Source organism: Cebus imitator, unplaced genomic scaffold (genome assembly GCF_001604975.1).
Source record: "Cebus imitator isolate Cc_AM_T3 unplaced genomic scaffold, Cebus_imitator-1.0 Scaffold421, whole genome shotgun sequence".
In the NCBI taxonomy this organism is placed as follows: domain Eukaryota; kingdom Metazoa; phylum Chordata; class Mammalia; order Primates; family Cebidae; genus Cebus; species Cebus imitator.
The window spans coordinates 1,082,721-1,103,056 of record NW_016107736.1 but is presented as its reverse complement, the minus strand read 5'-3'; the positions used below and the strand labels follow the sequence as shown (position 1 = coordinate 1,103,056).

Here is a 20,336-nt window from a genome sequence, read left to right as displayed (position 1 = left end):
ATAACAAGTTTGAATAGGCGAGAAGCTGGGAGGAGGGCGGAATAATTTTCTTGCCTATCTGCCTCCAGAGAACTTTTACATTTTGATCTCCCAATGACAAAGGGAGTACTGGGCTCTACAATCACACTTTTGTTCTGAAATAGCCCACTAAGATAATTTGATTCCCAGGATGGAAACAGTTTAGAGCTGAATCTGATTGTAGGGAACATCTTGTGCACCTTTATCTTACAGAGAATGTGAAGGCCAAAGGGATGAGGTGACTTGTCGTAATTCATAAGCAGCTCAGTAAGCACACAAGCCAAGTTTCCAGACTTTCACTACCCAATATGGATTCTCAGTTCAAATGGCTTTTCCTTTGTAAAGATTTTCCTGGAACCATCTCCCCACTCCTGCCCCCATTTATCTCTCCCTCCTTTGTGTTTCCAACTGCACCTTGTACTCAGTTTTATCGTAGCTCTTATCGCAGTGTACATCGATAAATTGTTTACATGCTTGTCTCCTCTATTAGACTTTGAGCCAGTATAAAGGCAGAACTACATCTTCCTCTTCTTCAGTCTCCAGGGACGTGCGTGTGCGCCTGATGAATAGTCACCCCTCCATACACATTTGTTGAACTTCATGAGAATAATTTTATAGGGCATAACACTAAGTCTGCCTTAGAAGCCTAAGTGCTTCTCTTGCTATTTTCTTTCATAAGTTCTTTCTTCTCCCTCCAAGAAGAGAACAATAGTCAACACATGACTGAGGCTGCTCCTGGTTGTCTGTTCCAAATGAACCGTTATTCTATTCAGGTCCAGAAAATAGCTAGTTCCTAATTTATTTTTCCTATGAATATAGACCCTGAGGAATATGTGGCCATCATGGCTGAAACATCCTGGTAATTTAGTATAACTTAACCAAAAGTGACATGAATCCATGAGACCCACAGACACAAACTCTGGTCTGATTCCAAGGGGTCTCTGGCCACAGAGGCCCTCAGGATATAGGGCCCCACCGGACGAATAAAGGAGCCAGCAGCAGATCCATATCTAATCAGCACCTGGGCCTGCCCAGGAGGGCCCTGCATTTCCAGGGTCAGTTTAGAAAAAAACTGCGTTCTCCAACTGCCCCACCCCCATCCTGAATTTCTCTGAACAAGCCGCAAGTCAAATTCCCTGAAGCTACTAAGACAAAGGTGGCTTTAGGAAAATCACAGCAGGTGGGGCCTTCTTGTGGCTCTCTAATGCATATGCCGTCTTACAAGAAAAATGTTTGCGGCTTCCCTTCATGACCCACGCTTAGCTTCATTTACGTTAAATATTTATTTTCAAATGATCATGAGCTTGATGTTTTTCTTTGAAATTTTTTGAACAGCAAATAACAATAAAAATCCCAGAAGCTGTTAACAGTGAAAGCAAGCCTGCCTCACTAATACCTTAAATCTACTTCCTGCCCTCTCCCACCCCACTTACACACTTTTTACCACGGCTCTCATGGAATACCGTCCATCCCTGTAGAAAAATATTAACTGAATGACTAGTCAATAATAAGCTCATCAAAAACGCATCATCTATTTACAACCCAGCCAGCCAGAATAAAATTAAAACCCAAACACAACGAGCACATTGGTACCAAATTATCAAAAGTCGGAAGGCATCCCCGATGCTAAGTATTCCTAGACGCTGTCTTTAGAGCAGCTGATAGCTGCCAACAGAAAATGTCATCAAAAACGGAAAAAATGGGAGAGAAAAAGTAATGGTACTCAATTTGTTACTCCAAGAAATGAAACACGCAAAATCACATAACTTCAAAAAGCTCCTTCTACATGAACTTCATTAAGAAACAACATAAGGAGGTGTTTCTAACCCATTAGTCAAATCTCCTGCTCCTAGGGTTCTTTACCTCCTTTTTCTGGACACCCCATCCATTCACTTGCCACGACGATTTAGAAGCCAGGACAAAGAGGGTACCGGTTGCTTGCCCCCTTCGTTCCCCCGCTAGGGTTTCTGCTTAGGATCCTCTCTAGAGATGCCAGATTTATCAAATAAAAACGCAGGACTCCCAGGTAAATTTGAATTTCAGATAAACAGTGAATTTTTTTTTTTTTTTAGTATAAGTATGCCCCATACAATATTTTATCTGGCAGCCCTCTCCCACTCTGCTTCTACCTTGATGAGTTGAGCTTAATAAAGGCAAATCCTTGAAAACCCATTTTACCTGTTTACCTTAAGATTCTTAGCAGCCCTCCTTATGAAATCAGCCCAGGCGCTCTCAGGCCTTCATTTGCCCGGAGTAAAGTAGAAGGCACTCTCAGCCCCAGCTTACCTGATCAGCTGCAAGGAAATTTAAGGAAGTTGACTGTTGGAGACAGCAATTTTTGATCCATAGCTCCTCCCACCAAAAGCTTCACACGGCTCGCTACTCTGGCAGCCACTCCACCTTCCCACCCACTGGTGGCGCAACAGTATATTTAAATACCCTCGATGTCCACTGGAGCTCCCCCTTTAGGCTAGAATGAAGAGGGGGATGGTGTGTGACCAACACCTGCCTAACATGTAACTCCAAATTTACACATAGATTTTTGAGTATATGAAGTGTTACATAAAGATGAGGCTTTTAAGATTTTTAAGGCTTTTAGCTGTGTGTGCAGATGGGAGGGGTGGTTAACCATTTTTTTTTCCTTCAGCCCTGCCTTCATAGAGCTTATGTGTGCATATAGAAACAGAATGCTAAGCAGTCAAAAAGTGCAGGAAAATGACCGCTTAGCATTACGTTTCTATATGCACACATAAGCTCTATGAAGGTCCAGATTCATAGCATGCAGATGAATAGCCATTATTTGCATAGGTATCTTTTTCAGTCAATCCTCGATTACTCACATTAAAAGAATGCAAAGTAGAGAGGTATGGCTAATTCTAATGAACCAAATAATATATTCGAGAAAAATGGCAATCCATAATAGCCTCACATTACAATCGTGAACATTTAAGCAATTGCTAGACACAGTCCTGAATTTATTTTTTCATTAAGAATGCAGACGCTTTCATTGGAATGATCAAAGATTAAGAATTAGTAAGGTCAGAAATAATAAAATTGTACTGCTCTGGGGAAGTTTATATGTTTACGGACATATCATAGAAACATCAAATAGTAAAGCTAGAAAGGCTCTTAGAGATCATTTAGTCCAGTATTTGCCAGAGTATGTACCACAGACAACTAATCCCAAGAGAGGAACCTCAAACGCTGGGTTCACTGGTCAATCGAGTATAAGAAATGTCACTTTATATTCCTCTCTTGTATGCTGACTATACACAAGAGTATGATGAAGGCTCTCACATGTCCTAAAGTAAAGAAACCTGGTTACCTTTGTTAACCCAGCATTTCCCAATATTGTTTAACTCAGAAACCGTGCCCCCTGTTTTTCATGATATTCCCGTTAACATCTCTCTTTAGTGTACCCTTAGGAAAATGCTGATCTAATCGAAATTCCTCATTCTATAGGTAAATAAAGTAAAGCTTAAAGCAAATTGTATGGTGTTTTGCAGGTTAAGTTAGTTTTCCTTCGTACTTTCATTTTGATTTCTCTCTTAAATAGAAAAATAGAGTGAACTCCCAAAACATGGCTCTTCTCTTGAAATGACATTTTTACCCATGCATGATCTCCCAAAAGCTAACAAGATGGATATATTCCTATGATTGCAAAGTAACATCCCACAATCATCTTCCCAACACCCCTTTTCAAAGCTGTAAGTTTCATCAGATCTTTCCAAATGGTTGCCGTGGCTTTCTTCTTGCATTTGAAGGCTTTAGTCAAGCAACTTCTGAAGTAAGAACATCAAGCCTTCTCTGTCTAACTGGCTTTCCTACATTGTGAGTTCTGCCCCCTGAAACTGTGCTAATTATTTTAGGCTTTCCATGACTTAAGGGTCTCAAGTGAGTTTTTGCTGTACCGAAACCTGGGAAGTCAGAAGGTATTGGGCAATCTCCTCAACTCCAAAGGGTTTTAGTTTTGCACTAACCTTAAACCTTGGGGTTTCCACTTGACAAAATTAAATTTCCTGTCTCTAAGTAAAATGAAAAGTTTCAAAGCAAAATTTAATTTGCAAAAATATCTTACAAATGTATATGAAGAGTATATAGTGAGAAAGGCACTGATTATTGCTCAGAGTTAAACAATTTATCTTTGCTGGACTCAGTGTGCTGCTCAGAATGAATTAAATAATTATGTCTTTATAACCAGCCACATAGCTCTCCACTCAAACTTTATATAAAGGGTAGATATAGCTATTGGTTTACCTCTGCATTTTTAAATTAGGGGTACAAAGATGAAAATCAGTTCCTCTTTTGTTAAATGTGAATCTTCTTTCAGATAAAGAAATGTAAAACATGGTACCAAAATGGTTGTTTACAGGGTGAGTTAATCAGTGTGAAATTATGTTTCAACCCCCCAATGAAGCCAAATGTCTCCACTTTATAATAAGCAAAAATGGAATTTCCATGTAGAAAGTTTTTACTTGGTGACATGGACTGCCATTAAAATACTTTTGAGGCATGGACTAAGTTTATGTTTTGTTAGGGAAAATATATATTTCATCACCAAAAGTTCTATTGAAACCTTTGTGCTAACTTGTTATTAAAATTGCAGGCAAGTAGGTAACTGTTGGTGGGAATGTAAATTAGCACAACCACTATAAAAAACAGTATGGAGGTTCTTCAAAAAACTAAAAATAGAACTATGATATGCTCCAGAAATCCCACTGCTGGGTATCTATCCTAAAGAAAGGAAAACAGTATTTCAAAGAGATGTACCCCCGTGTTTACTACAGCATTACTCACAATGGTCCAGATATGGAATCAATTTGTTTCCATCAACGGATGAATGGATAAAGAACATGTGGTACATTACACAATTGAATATTATTCAGCCATAAAAAAGAACAAAATTCTGTCATTTGCAACAGCATGATTGGAACTGGGGAACATTATGTTAAGTGAAATACGACAGGCACAGAAAGATCAATACTGCACGTTCTCACTCATATGAGAGTTAAACAACAAAAAACTGAACTCATGAAGATAGAGAGTGGAATGATCATTGCCAGAGACTATAAAGGGTAGTGAGAAGGGGTTTATAAAGAGGGGATGGTTAATGGGCACAAAATACAGTTAGATAGAAGGAATAAGTTCAAGTATTCAGTAGCACAATAAGGTGACTATAGTTAATAACAATTTATTGTATATTTTAAAATAACTAAAAGAGTAGGATTTGAGTGCTCCTAATACAAAGAAATGATAAAGGTTTGGCATGATGGATACCCCAATTACCTTGATTTGATCATTACACACTGTATAACTATATCAAAATATCACATGTATCCCATAAATATGCACAATTATGTTCCCATAATAATTATTAATTAAAAATAAAATACAACTGTATGTAGTTTAGAGTATCAGGCAAATTCCCAGAGAAAATTCCAAACTCTAAATATATTGTGTATTTAAGTGGCATTTTTAGCCAAGTGATTCTTTTAAAAAGCATCTGAAAATTAGGCCAACTTACTGTTTGCTTTTGTTCTACAAACATGAAAGCAAGGTATTGATACAAATCCTTTCTCTTCTAAAATAAAGATCTATTCTGCCTGTCCTGACTATCTACCAAGTATGTTAAGTTTCATCCAAAATGTAACTTTCATTTTGGATGAAATGTTTCAGAGATGTGAACACAATTGACAAAGCTCTAATGAAACTGCTGAGATAGATTTCTTTCTTTCTTTCTTTCTTTTTCTTTCTTTCTTTCTTTTTCTTTCTTTCTTTTCTTTCTTTTTTTCTTTCTTTCTTTCTTTTTCTTTCTTTTTCCTTCCTTTCTTCCTTTCTTTCTTTTTGTTTCTTTTTTTCTCTTTCTTTCTTTTCCTTTCTTCACTCTCTCTTTCAGATATGTGTCTGTGTCTTAAAATGTTCCTCTTCCAGTCTAATTTAGTAAATACAGCAACCTTAATGAAGCTCCCTTCTGCTTCCAGTGAGCAGTTAATATTTAATGATGATGAAACTGTTCCCAGTATTTAAAGAACTAAACAAGGCCCTCCACAAACAATGTAACTAGAAATGGGGTTAAAGAAAATAGTGATAAAGGGAGGCTTTTTGCTTTAAAATAAATCAATGTTTCAACCATAAATGTCTCATGGCCTTACAGAGAAGGAGTTGAAATATGACCACTGCCAAAGGATGCACAGCTCCACACCCAAAGCAAGGAAAAAATAAAGCAAAGAACAGAGAGTTAATTAGTTACCTTCAAAATCTATGAACTGTACTCCCTTAGTCAATTTAAACAGCTGGAACAAGACTTATTAGAAGAGTAGTACATGTCTAAAGATGTAGTGTTCATTTAAAATGTACATCGTCTATATTAAGCATGAAAGGATTTCTGGGGTCATTCAGGCCATGGTGATATTCTAGTCAGTGCCTTTTAATTAGTGGAATCCTTATTTTGGTGAGAAAAAAATAAATCTACTCTAGCTCAGTTGTACTTTCCCTCAAAATCAAGATAAAATCAGAAAACATGTCTTTTTGAAAAAAAAGTCAGTTTATATCTGTTAAATAAGGTAAATCAAATTCCATTCTCAATGATTTTGACAAAATGGATAGAGTGAAAGAAACGAAATAGTGTAAAATATCAGTGTGCTAATATTTTACATTTATTTTCTATTAAAGATAACTGGAGTATTCATTTGGTTTTACATTGTTTCATGTTTTGCATTGACTTGGTATACTAGACTCCTGCATATAAAGTCAAATGACCTTTTGGATGTTAACTAATTCAGATCACTTATGCATAAGCTGCAGATATTATATATACAGCTTTAGCTCATGTTGCTTGGCATGAGACAATTGTTGATACACAGACACCAGGTTGAGGCTCCCATAAAATTATATTTTCTATTAATATCATGAAAGTAGTCATAAAAACAAAATTTGACAGATTTTTTAGAATACTGTAAAATGGTTTCCAGTTTTTCACACCATGTCCACCTGAATATTAACGGCTAACTTTATTGTAGATTTACCATGTGCCAGGCATTGTTCAAAGTGCTTTATATGCATGATCTCATTTAATCTTCACAATTGAGGAAACAGGGCACTAAGAAGTGAAGAAGCATGCCCAACCTGACATAACTAATAAGTAGCAGAGCTAGGATTTGAACCCATGTGTTCTGTGGTCCAGAGCTCACACTCCATCAGGATACTTTGCTTCATAACACTGTGACAGTTCTAAATAGAGGAATGAACTGGTTCAAATATTTATACTGTCTGGGCCACCACATTCCCTCTAAGATTATAACAAAGACTACATATCAACTGACTGTTAGGTATGTCCAGACACCAGTTAGTAGCCCAAATTTATGGCAAATTTACTTTGTTCAGAACCTAGGGATCTTGGATGACTTGAGAATGAATAAGACAAGGTAATTGAATTTTTTTTTTTTTTTTTTTTTTTTAAGATAGGGTCTCACTCTGTTGCCCGGGCTGGAATGGTGGCACTATCACATCTCACTGTAACCTCTACCTTCCCAGGCTGAGGTAATTCTCCCACCCCAGCATCCTGAGTAGGGCAGGTGCACACCACCATGCCCAGTTAATTTTTGTATTTTTTGTAAAGACGGGTTTCCCCATGTTGCACAGGCTGATCTGGAACTCCTGGGCTCAAGTGATCCACCTGCCTCCCAAAGTGATAGGGATTATAGGCGTGGGCCACTGCACCTGGCCCTAGGAAACCAAATGTTAGAAACGGCCTTCCATAGTTCCTGAAGCAGAACAATTAGCGAAACATGTTATCTCTTAACACAGTTTTTAGTAACTGTTTGCACAGTAGAATTTTGCTAGTTTGTTTGGGAGAAGCAATGTTCAATTATCAGGAGTTGGGTCATGAGGACTTAAGCATAAACGGCCATGACCTGACAAAAGTAACAGTCCAGCAATATACCATGGAGACTGAGAACCAATGGAAGCAGGACTCAGTGAAAGAGGTGGTCTGTGCACTTCATGACTATCATTACTACCCTAAGAGAATAATCTTTTAAAAACACCATAGTGCCATTCAGAAGCAAGTTTACTCAGATGACAAGTGAGTGCTGTCGACACTATCACAAAGCAGAGAAAGTCTCCAAATGATGAGAAAAGATCAACCTTAACACAAAATGGTACAAAGTGTTCTTCTGAAGCATTTCATTCCCCTAAGGACAGAGGCAAACGAGAACGTACATGAACAGCACACGTCACTTCCCAAAAGACTACCCCACCGAAAGCTCAGTTTCAGTGGAGGTTTTAGTTAAATGATCGTAAAGTAGATATATTTTGAGATACTGCAAAGTGGAGGCGATGATCTGTGGGCTTAGGCACTAGGGTTTGACTTTTTCAGAGCTTTAAATGTACAAGTTACATTTCTTTCCTTTCTTTTCTTTATTGTCAATTTATTTTTGGTTAAGTAAACATTATTCACAAAATAAAACTAAAGGGTTTCAAATACAAATTTTAATATGTGGCTGCATCATGTAAACACACCAATAAAATAAACACATCAATTCTAGTCTTCGATTTATCATTCAGGTTTCTCCACAGCATTTTAAAATGAAGTGTTATAGACATTTTGATGATGATACTAGAAAATCTGCCTGTTACATAAAAAATGAGCCAGGCAGAGTGGCTCATGCCTGTAATCCCAACACGTTGGGAGGCTGAGGTAGAGAATTGCTTGAGCACAGGAATTCGAGACCAGCCTAGGCAACATGGGGAAACCCTGTGTTTACTAAAAACAAATAAAAAAAATTAGCTGGGCATGGTGGCACATGCCTGCTGTCCTAGCTCCTCAGGAGGCTGAGGTGAGAGGATCACTTGAGCCCAGGAGGTTGAGGCAGGATACAGTAAGCCATGATCCAACCCAGGCAACAGAGTGAGACCCTGTCTCAGAAAAATAAAAAAAGTGACTAGACAACTGAGCATGGAGAATCCAAAAGTGTACTTATACTTCTAAAGACAATATAATAGGGAAAATAATTACAACAATAAACAGATCCACTGTTATAAGAATCAACTGTTTTGGAAGCAGGTCACAGGCTGTTCATACTCTGACCGCTAATGTTATCTGTTCCCAAAGAAGAAATGAATTTAAGTTTTAATAGGAATACAGTGTTTTATTAGAAAGAGTGCTAAGCTGAGATTCTAGTGCCCTGAATTCTAATTACTTTTAGATCATCGGTAAATTATTTTCCAATTGTGTTAACTTCTCTAGAAATAATTCCTGCCCCTACATGCTTCCTACATGCTTTGAAAGGAAAAAGGAACAAAGCAAAATTTAGTATGTTTTGAAAGAAAAATCAGTATAAAATGTCAAAAATATATTTTTCTTTATTAGTCCTTTACAATAGAACTAAAATATTTTCTGAGAATTAAGTATAAAAACTCTGACAGATTATAACTACCTTAAATCATTTTACCTCCCTAAAAGAGGTAATATATTATCATAGAGTAATTACCAATTATATGAGTGATATAAATTACTATGTGCCTAGGGAGGGAATTTACATATGGATAATGTTAGAAAACTGAAGACATTTCTCTTATTAGAGCTGGATATTATTGTTAAATAGTTGCTGCTCCCACAACTTAGTGGTATTCTAGGTGAAAAGGCAAAGGATAAAGAAGCAGATCCAAGCTTTAATTTCATCCTTATAAATAACTAAAAGGAGAAAAGAATTATTGCTTCTTTTTCTTTTTAAGTGGTAATAAGCCAGTGCCTACTTAGAAGACTAGTTTATCTAGTCAAGAGACACTCTTTTACCATCACAAGTTTAAGATTTAGCATAATGTACATCCACTTTAAAATCATAATGAATAAAACATTCAAAGACATTTGTATTATATAAAAAAGCACGGAGCACCACACTCTAGGTGGTACTATTTTTATTCTAACTTTGCCATGGGTACTGCTATATTTTACTTGTAATATATATTAAAACGATAAAAAGAAACCAGGCAAGTCATTTTTTTTTCCTGCTAAGTTGGAAAGACAAAGGCAAATAAGAGACTGTAAAAGATGTTAAGGGTGCTTAATATATTAAAAAATAATTGTGGCTAAGTGATTGTAAATATCATTTAAATAAATTGCCAAAATAATAAAATTGAATCTTGTTAGAAAACTGTTTATAAATGTTGGAGCTAATTTTTCATTTTTCTTATTTTTCACCTTAATAGGCTAACCTTATGGAAGTGAAGATTGACTCATATAAGTGTGAAATGTCTAAATATGCTGTGTGTGTGTGTATACATACATATACACATCATTTTGCTTTCACACTTGCTACATATGAAATTTTGAACATCCATGTGTGGCAGCTATTAACACCTACAATAAAGCCTTTGCAGTACAAAAAAGTTACTAATCCTTTCAAAGGGTTATAATAAGTAAATAATTAAAACAACTTCATTTCTTTTGGGTTCCACATATTTAGACACCAGCATGATTCTTGGACAATCATCTCTTATGTAATATTCCATGACAAGTTTCTCTATGCTCCACAAAGATAGGGTTCTGTGATCAAAGGATTTAGAGAAATTCTTGGGTTAAACAGAACTAAACTGCTGTCTTTCATGCAATACCTCTCAGAGCCTTTTCTCAACTAAAAAGCAATGTGATGCTCCTTGGAGGGAAAATATAATAGGTCTCCCAAAAAAACATAAGTCTTCCAGAACAGACATCATTTTCCTTCCAACAGATCTGAATATATATCAAGAAAGGGCCATTTGGACAAGTGATGAGGAAGGAGAAGACACTGGAGGAACAACACAGAGTCCTGAGAATTCTGAAGCTTTAAAACATCATCCTTAATTGACATCCTGCTAAACCAATTATAGTTTTCTCTAAATTAATGGTTCCCAAACTTCACTGCTTGCCCAAATCACCAGGAGAGTTTCTTGAAACACAAAGTGCCAGGCCTACCCCCAGAGTTTCTGATTCAGTAGGTGTCGGTGAGGTGAGAATTTACATTTCTTTTTTTTTTCCCCATTTATTTATTTTATTGTATTTTAGGTTTTGGGGTACATGTGAAGAACATGCAAGATTGTTGCATAGGTACACATGTGGCAATGTGATTTGCTGCCTTCCTCCCCATCACCTACATCTGGTTTCTCTCCCCTTGCTATCTCTCCCCAGCTCCCCTCCCCCCACCGTCCCTCCCCTATTTCCCCCCAACTGACCCCAGTGTGCAGTGCTCCCAGGTGAAGCTGATGCTGCTAGTCTGTTTGTCACACATTTGAGAACCCCTTCTCTAAGGGAATATTGTCCTGTCCAACAGCGGATTTAGTTATTTGCTAAGCATTTTCTTATGGTACTGATAATTTAATTTCCAAAAGGTCATATTGAAGAAATTTGGACATCTTAATTTCACATCTCCGACATCAGTAATGGTATTAGCAGTCACGTAAAAGAAGGCCGGTCCAGGTCATGAAAAAGGATTGGCCTTCTCAAAATCTATTCTACTACTCCTAAGAAACACATTCATTTTCTGTTTACAAAGTAGGGCTATTAGTTATGATGGTGAGTATGTATATGAGAGCTCTGTATTGTATGTTGCTTACACTTGTTGTATAAACATTTCCAGAGTGTTTTTGAAATGTCTGCTATGTACCCAAATTTAAACAAATATAGGATTCTTTAAAAACTGCTCCTCAGCTCTCCAATAAACTCATACCTTTACTGAGTGCAGAAATCCCAATCATTCGAGAACATTACCCCTTCTCCTCATCCCTAAAAAAAAGATACCTGGAACAAAAACAAGCTAAAGGGACGAAAATACTTTCCACATCGATTTGGCAAACAACCTAATGCTGAACACAGCGTTTCAGCACAGATGATCGAAAGCTGAAGTATCAATAGATTACTAAACCTCAAAACAAGCACTGAATACAAGTTCAATTGCATCCTGCAGCGAAGCAGTAAGGAAAAAATACATCTCATACAACCCTTTGTCTTTTTTTCCTAATGAAAAAAAAATAAACATTTAAGGAGTTTCAAGTATTTGTTATTTATTCTTTTCTGTTTTACAAGTAGCCCCAGCTGCATTTGGTTTACTTGTGAGTATCACTGGAAGCCCATTTTAAACTGAGGCCCCCAGTTAACCATACTGGAATGGCTGGAATACATTAACATGTCCAAATGAAAATCACTCAGATAGCCTTATAAGCTGCAAATAAGAAATTCAGAAATTAGCCCCTTCTGTTGTTGACTTGCTCTCTTACTTCTTAGACAATTACATTTTTCTCAAAAGCCTTCGAAATGACCTTCAAGAAAGATATTTTTGCAGTAAGATTATTACAGTAAGTGTAAAGACTGATATAATGGAGAGGGTAGAACAATGGAGATAATTATATCAAAAACTTCAAAATTCTAGTCTAAGGTTAATTGCTGCAGCTGGGCCCAAAACATAGCTGTGAGCTTTCTGGCAACCACAGTAAATAGGAAAATGTACTGAATTGCATTTGTTCCTGTTGCCTGATAAAATAAAGCATCTAATAAATACCTCTACTTTATAAAAGTAAAAACTGTGCTAGATACTGTGGAAGAAACGAAGAAAACTATGACACGGAAACTGCCCACCAGGGGTTTACAAATCTCCTCTCTCTCCTAACCATAGAGGCATGAGTACTTGTGCTGGGGGGACCGGGACCTAGAGCTTGACACCTGCTTGGAGGTTGTGAACAATAGGGAGATCAAAGGTGACTTTTGGTGTATGTTTAGTGGTGCTTTTGAAAAGGAGGAAGAGCAAGCTCCATAGGGAGAATGAGACTTCTCTCAGCCATAATTAATCACAGCTATTCATTTTTGCTTACAAAAGCAGAGGAGTTTATAATAAAAAATATGTGATCAAAATGTCACAAATAATTCTCTCTTGGGGATGAAGGAATCCTACTCTGTATATTACCCTCTTTTCATGAGTATGTTACTCTATTCATTCCACTTTCCTTATGTTTTTGTTACAAATACATTATTATTTGAGCTGAATTATTTCAGAATGAAAAGCCTTTCTCAATGGGTGTCTCCTTTACTCCCTCCCTCTCTCCCTCCTTTCCTCCTTCTTTCCTTCTTTTTTTTTTTTTAAATCTCTGAATCAGAACCAATGTCACTTTTTAAAGGTATTTCTTTAGTGAGACAATAGGAAAATTTGGGGAGAAATAAGTGAAACATGTTTAAATGTTTTATCATTTCAAAGATGAATTAAATGTCACATGCCACTAAAGCGAGGCCTCAAGAATTTGGAAAAAGGGGGAGATAGTCTTGGTTCTGTTTTATCTGTCAGTTGCCTATTAAAATGTGCAAGCCACAATTCTAGAAATCATTGCCAAAAGTCGACATCAGCTGAATGATGCTAAATGTTTAAAAATCATTTTAAATTTTGTTTTTTGTTGAAACTCTTTTCTCAAATGTTCCAGACACCTTCCCTGTTTTTGAAAGCAGAGCCAGTTGTCCAAACCTGAATCATACATATCTTGGTTACTGAGGATTGCACCAAGACCTCAGGATCACCTATTCTGAAAACCAACAATCACTATCCAGGAATGGAGATGAACATGGAGAAGGTCTAAGAGATTGGGTTGACTGTACAAACTCCAAGAAGATACAATACATAAGCCTAGAGATACTTTCTTAAACTTCCATGTTGAAATTACTTTCTTATTATTTTCCCATTTCTTTTAAAAGCATATTGCTTGGACCAAGTTACAGTTATTGTAGGTTTTCTTAAGTGTCAATTCATAGGCTCTCTCTATTATAATTTTTCTTTGTCTTTCTATGTTCAAACTTTTTGGACTTTCAAAATGTCACTGTGTATTTAGAACAAGAGTTCTTTATTAAACTTTAAATATACATTTTTTGAACTAGGCAGTCACCTTTTTAAAAAAATCCCTTTTTGAAGATTATGAGCTTGTACTTGATTCAGAATCACCTTATTAGCACTCATTAGGCTTTCAAGAATACCTTGATTTGCAAGCTACCTATCTGCTGTACAATTCAACTTCAAACATTTTAAGACAAAAAAAATGCTAGACTATTACTACATAATCACACTAATTATTTTAAAAATAACACTTAACAATGGCCACTAAGTAAATTAAAAAAAATACATATATAAGATAAAAGCACTCAAAATGTAACAGTTGGAGAGTATCCAACAGCATTTGGTCAAATAATATTTTTATAATGCTACAGGATGGAATTAAATTTGCAAATATCAGCAAACTGTAGGCCATCAAATCTAGTTTAAAATGTGGTTGAGTGAGGAAAGTTGGCACATGGGTGTATACAATTTTCATCCATATTTGAGTAAAAACTGAACTGGGAGTCAAAGTACAGCTGCAGATTAAGAGATCTCTGTGTATCTCTCAGTTGAGCCCATATTTATTCTCCCTCTCTCAAAGTGTTTCAACAACCTCATGTTTCATTCAACAAATATTTTTCAAGGCCCCAACATGCACTAGGCACAAAAGATATGATCGTGGACAAGATAGCATCTAAAGCAAAACAAACAAAAAAAAGTATGGCAGACTTTCACTGCAACTTCAAAGCAATCTGATGTTAAGATGAGCTTCAGGTCAGTAAGCTGGAGTGAAATATCCACTCCTTTCTACTTAATCATGTTGGCTTCATCTCCATCTCAATTCCATCTCCAGTTTTCCCTTCCTACTGCCACCATCTAATTCAAAACCTTAATATTTCATATCGTAAATACTGCAACAGCTTTCTAAGAGGTGCTTCCTTTTGCCAGTTTTTTTTTTCTATCAATTTTTTTTTTGTACAAGATGATGGTGTCATTTCTCATGCTTCAGCCATTCTGACTTAACATTCAACCCCCAAACATCTCAGTTTTCCCCACTCTATCTTTGCTCAGGTTATCCCCTCTGCCTGGAATATCTTCCTACTCTTTCTTCAAAGAATACCTTAAACAGTGTCCCTCCCATGACTGCATCTTTACTCACCAGTGCTGGATATAATCCCAGCCCCTACCTGTCTCCTTGGACTGTTTTAGCTGTTAGTTTGTATCTGGCTTACGGCATATAACGCAAGCAACCTCTTACTAAAAGGTCAGGCAAGAACCAAGTCTTTCCTAACTTTGTTTTCTGCACAGTACTGAGCCCAGTGCCTAACAAGTAATAGGTTTCAATAAATGTTTGTTGAATGAATCATTTCTTTGGGGAATTGAATGTACACAGAATTCTTAATGGATTTAACAGAACTTTCAGCATTAAATAACCCCTGACATTTATAAAAGTCCTTCTAGGAAACCACAACCAATAGTCTTACAAACTCAGGGCTGCTATTTGCTCTCATATGAAGAGAAACAGAGGTAGTAGGATTCCCATGACTTGCTCAAGGCCACACAAGGAGCCCTTGTTAGAACTGTTATGTGTGACAGGGCAGTATTTTCTATGTTTACGCCACTTGCTGATAGAATGTTTCATTTCAGATATTTCAATTGTTGCATCTAGTGTTCACCCAAGAAAAAGGCATTTTCTAAAACTACTTCTCAGGCTCCTTTAAAAAAAGATACAATATTCCAAGGTGAAATTCTTCCTGCAGTGGGATACTGGCAGATTAAAGAGGCAATGGTTTTGAAATTTCTTAGTAACATGGAAGTTAAGACTGAATTTGTTTCTACACAGAACACTTTCTTGGTTAGTTAAAAAAAAAAAAGTAAAATAACCAGGAAATTGCAGAAACTCTAGAGATTACATTTTTATAAAAGCTGGAAAAAATAAACTTTGTTAAATGGAACAACTCCTAGGATAGGTATTTGTGCAATATTTAAAACAAGAACACAGAGTACATGGAGGTATTAAAAATCCTCAAATTGTTACTTCAGTTTTACTATCTTTCACAAATAGGAGAATGAACAAAGGTATTAAGACAATGTGACAATGTGTAGAACATTACTACCATTCAGTTAGCTAACAAATAATGGATGACACATAGGCTATGTCTTGGTTTTTGTTATATTTAATGGAATTAAAGGGAATTTGTCCTATGTAATATAGTTATATTACTGTGAACTTTACATTTTCAAGTTTTTGTATAGTTTTCAATGTGGAAACTGCCTTCACTGTCCAAATACCTATTCATAAGAATATTGGTAGAAGCAAAGCCTAATTTCTTTTCTACCAATTTCCAGTGGATAAATAAAAATTTGAGCTTGAACAGAAAAAAAGTTTATTTATGATAGACAAAAACCCAATTTAAGGCATACATTTAAATGCCTATGACCAAGTTAAAACCATTTCCAACAGATGGATTCTATAGCCCTATCTACTTAACTAAATGACAGACTAGACATGACATTAAGCTATTTTACATAAACTCATCATCAACAAGATACCAAAAATGATTTACTCTATCTCTAGAAACAACATGGTTCAACCCAAATCCTGGAGATCATTTAGAAAATAAAAGGGTTTTCATTTAGAAAATAGAAAAACAAATGGAGTTGTTTACTGACTTAAGAAAACAGTATCAAGAAAGATGGCAAAATATGTGAGATAAACTTGTAATGACATCTAGCAGTAAAAATTGACTCTAGGGTGAGAATTGAAGGCACAGAAATAAAAACATTGAAAACACAAGCAGGACTGCAAATCTGGATTAGACATCAGTAATTTTTAAAAATACCCCACAAATTTAAGAAACTGAAGACTGATTATGTAGCAAAAAAAAAAAAAAAAAAAAAAAAAAAAAAAAAAAAAAAAAAAAAAAAAAAAAAAAGAATATTTAAGGAAAATAGCAGAGAGCTAAGGTTACTCTGGAATATATAACCCCATAAGTCAGGGACCAAGCGACACACTGAGATAGAGGAAAACAAGGATCACCTCAAGGATGGTACATGCAGAAGGTCATCTGCAAGGGCAAAAAGGGCAGGAAGTAAACAATGTTCTATGAACAATGTCATGTTCCTAGAAGAACTAATTGCTATTTCCAGATGTACCTCGTATCCACATTTCAAAAAATCTGATATAGAGAAAAAGACTTCATTCAGCTATGCTACATGAAGAGATTATTTACGAACCAAGTAGGATTAGATATATATTATCCTAACATCAAGAGTTTCTTCCAGACAAAAGAGTTGACATATAATAGCTGTTAAATTTCAGATTTTCAAATCTCTCCTACTTAATGAAGTTACTGTAGCAAAGGGTCAGTATAAATGGTATCATCAAATAGTGGTTGGGGGATACATGCCTGGCCCTAGCCCAAGTCTTTTCTCACCAGATGCCCAATTACAACTTGGCTGCAGAGAAACGATTTTGAGCTATGATCCCATAAAACAACACTTTAAATAAGTTGGATTAGATTCCAAATTATTGCATAAAACATTTGACCCATAATAAGGCTGAATTGCTACTGCAGTATTTCAGCTGATCTAAGACAGGTTTCTTCCTAGCGGGCCAGGGCACCGTACTAATAAGTGTATAACAGAATCAGACATCAATGAGTTTTATGCAGTGAAGATGTGATTCACAGCCACAGTTATAATTCCCAGTTCTTGCCAGCAAACTCAACAATGCAGTGTTTGGGGAGAAGGATGGACAAGGGAGCAGAGACAGCTCAGTGTTCTGACACTCAGTAACTGAGCAAAGTTTAGTATCACAGAGTTAGGTAACTTTATCTAAAAATTAAAAACACCCTGCTTCTCTTCTGCCTTCTTTTCAAAACAAGTTATCCAAATAATTGTCTATTAAGTAAATATGAAGGTTAATTTAAAGTCTTAATCTAAGTTATCATGAATCAGAAACAACAAAAGAGGGAGGGATTAGCAAAGGAAAAGTTGGCTTCTCCACGCCTCACTTTGCAAAAATAAAGGAGAACCACAAAACTTCCCAGACAGTACATCCCAATGTCATGTAGAGTAGCATGACTCTGATAAGAGCTGGATGCTTTTGGTTGACTAAAACAAGAGCCTAATGGATGTTTTCTCCATTTCCTTCTCATCCATAGGAAAGAAGACTGAATAATGATTGAAAGAACACCAGAGTCATCAGGCTCTTTAGATAGCTGCGTATGTGAACTTGGGCAAGTTGCTTTCCCTCAATGGATCTCTAGTTTACCCATCTGTAGATGGCAACAATTTTGAAATGAATGTTTTTCCTTCTACAGCCAACATTTTTCATTTGCTAGGTTTGTGAAGTGCTGTTATATATATGAGCACTTTCTTAACTATTTAGTTATCTGAGTCATCAAGCTTTTGGGGGACCACTTTCATGATCAGCCATGACATGGATTTCAGAGTTTTCTCATCACCATACTCAAAGTGTTTTTTAAAGAAGAAAAATGAAAAGAAACAATATCCCACAATATTTCTGAGCCTCAATGGGCAGACTAGAAAAAGCTAACTTTAAAAATACTTCATTTTGAAATAATTTTGAACTTACACAAAAATTGCAAAAATAAACCTGCAGTCCCTGTATACTCTTCACCCAGATTCCCCTACTGTTAAAAACTTACATAACCATAACACAATTACCAAAACCAGGAAATTAACATTGGTACAAGACTCTTAACCAGAGACCTTATTTGAATGTCACCAATTTTCTTCCTAATGTTCTGTTTTGGATCCAATCCAGCTTCCCACACGGCATTTATTCCTCATTTCTCCTTAGTCTCCTCCAATCTGTGACATTTCTCAGTCTTTCCTTGTCTTTCATGACCATGACACTTTGGATGAGTACTGGTCATTTATTCTGTAAGATGCCTCTCATTTTGTGTTTGTTGAATGCTTTCTCATGATTAGACCAAGACCATGTCTTTTTGGCAGGAACATCACAAAAATTATGTGTATCCTATCTGAGGGTATGCAATGTTGATATATATTATCACTCATTAAGTTAACCTTAAACATCTGGTTAAGGTGGCATCTGCTGGGTTTCTTCACTGTAAAGTGACTATTTTCCCTTTATTTCTTTATTTTAGAAACAGAGTATTGCTGTGTTGCCCAGGCTGGAGTGCAGTGGCACAATCACTGCTCACTGCAGCCTCAATCTCCCAGGCTCAAGCGATCCTCTGCTCCAGCCTCCTGAGTTTCCAGTACTACAGGCATGCACTATTATGCCCAGTTAATTTAAAAAAAAATGTTTTGTATATACAGGGTCTCGCTATATTCCCAGGCTGATCTCAAACTCCTGGCCTCAAGAGATCCTCCCACCTCGGCCTCCCAAAGTGCTGGGATTAAAGGCTTGAGCCAGCCACCATGCCTGGTCTATTTTTCACTTTTAATTGATAAATATCCTGGGAGAGATACTTAGGGACAATGCAAATATCCTGTTTCTCGTCCAACTTTTACTCACTGATTTCAGCACATATCAGTGGATCTTGCCTGCAACCATTACCCATGGTGTTTGCCTACTAGTGATTTTTCCTTCATTTGTTCTCCATTTATTAACTGGAATTCTTCTGTAAGGAGAAGTTGTCCCTTCTCCCCAACTTATCCATTTATCCAATTCTTTTGTGTGTAACCATGGACTCATGGGCATCTATTTTATTTCATGGGCTATAACTCAATACTGTCATCATTTAGTTTCTTTCTCAAGTTATTCCAACTTCAGCCATTGGGAGCTCCTTCAGATTGGCTACTATGCTCACTTGTCATGCCCTCACCCTTTTTCTAGCACTTTCTTACATTCTTACAGCAAAAGACATTACAGCGTCATCTTGCATTTTTCCCTGCTTCTGTCCAGAATCAGCCATTATTCCAAAGATCCCTGGTTCCTTCATTGGAGAATGATATTAGACACAAAGATGTGGGTACCAGGTATGCTCATTGCTATTGGGGTGTTAATTGCTTCTAGGTCCTCCCACGACAGAGCTAGGAAATGAAAGCATACATAATAACCCATGCATACACACAGATCAATATCCATTCCTGTATACATACACATGTAACCTTTCTAATCTACACCACAGTATTCATCCTAACCTTCCCCTTTTCTTTATTTTTAACTTTTTTTCTCTGACAGTGAGAAAATAGGCTTTCATTACCTACTCTCTATGTATTTATTTGTTCAACCACAGTATCCACATACTTACATATGCCTGTGAGGAACAGATTTACTAACTAGAGTCTTGTATTCCTGTGCATTTCTTTTTATCTTTATTATAAATATAGCACCTCCAGGCTTATTTTTATTAATGTCAGCATGACATAGGTTTTCCCATCTTTTTACTGTTAATATTTTAAACTTAAAAAAGCAAGGAGGAGAACAGTATGCTACTATTTGTGTAACAAATGGAAAAGAAGCATACAAATATTTGCTTATATATATATAAA

The 20,336-nt window shown here is 36.4% G+C and overlaps 1 protein-coding gene across 12 annotated transcripts in view; it reads right to left on the bottom strand.

The window, feature by feature from the left end:
* Window positions 1–20,336, bottom strand: part of MBNL3 (muscleblind like splicing regulator 3) — a 109,688-nt gene that overhangs the window by 34,860 nt on the left and 54,492 nt on the right. For 3 of the 12 annotated variants that reach the window (XM_017509792.2, XM_017509798.2, XM_037731806.1), the window contains exon 1: window positions 2,205–2,299. The exons of the other annotated variants lie outside the window; for them this stretch is intronic. The gene's annotated coding sequence lies outside the window, so the exon portion shown is untranslated. Of the gene's footprint in view, window positions 1–2,204; window positions 2,300–20,336 lie in introns of those variants that run through there. 12 annotated transcript variants of the gene reach the window in all.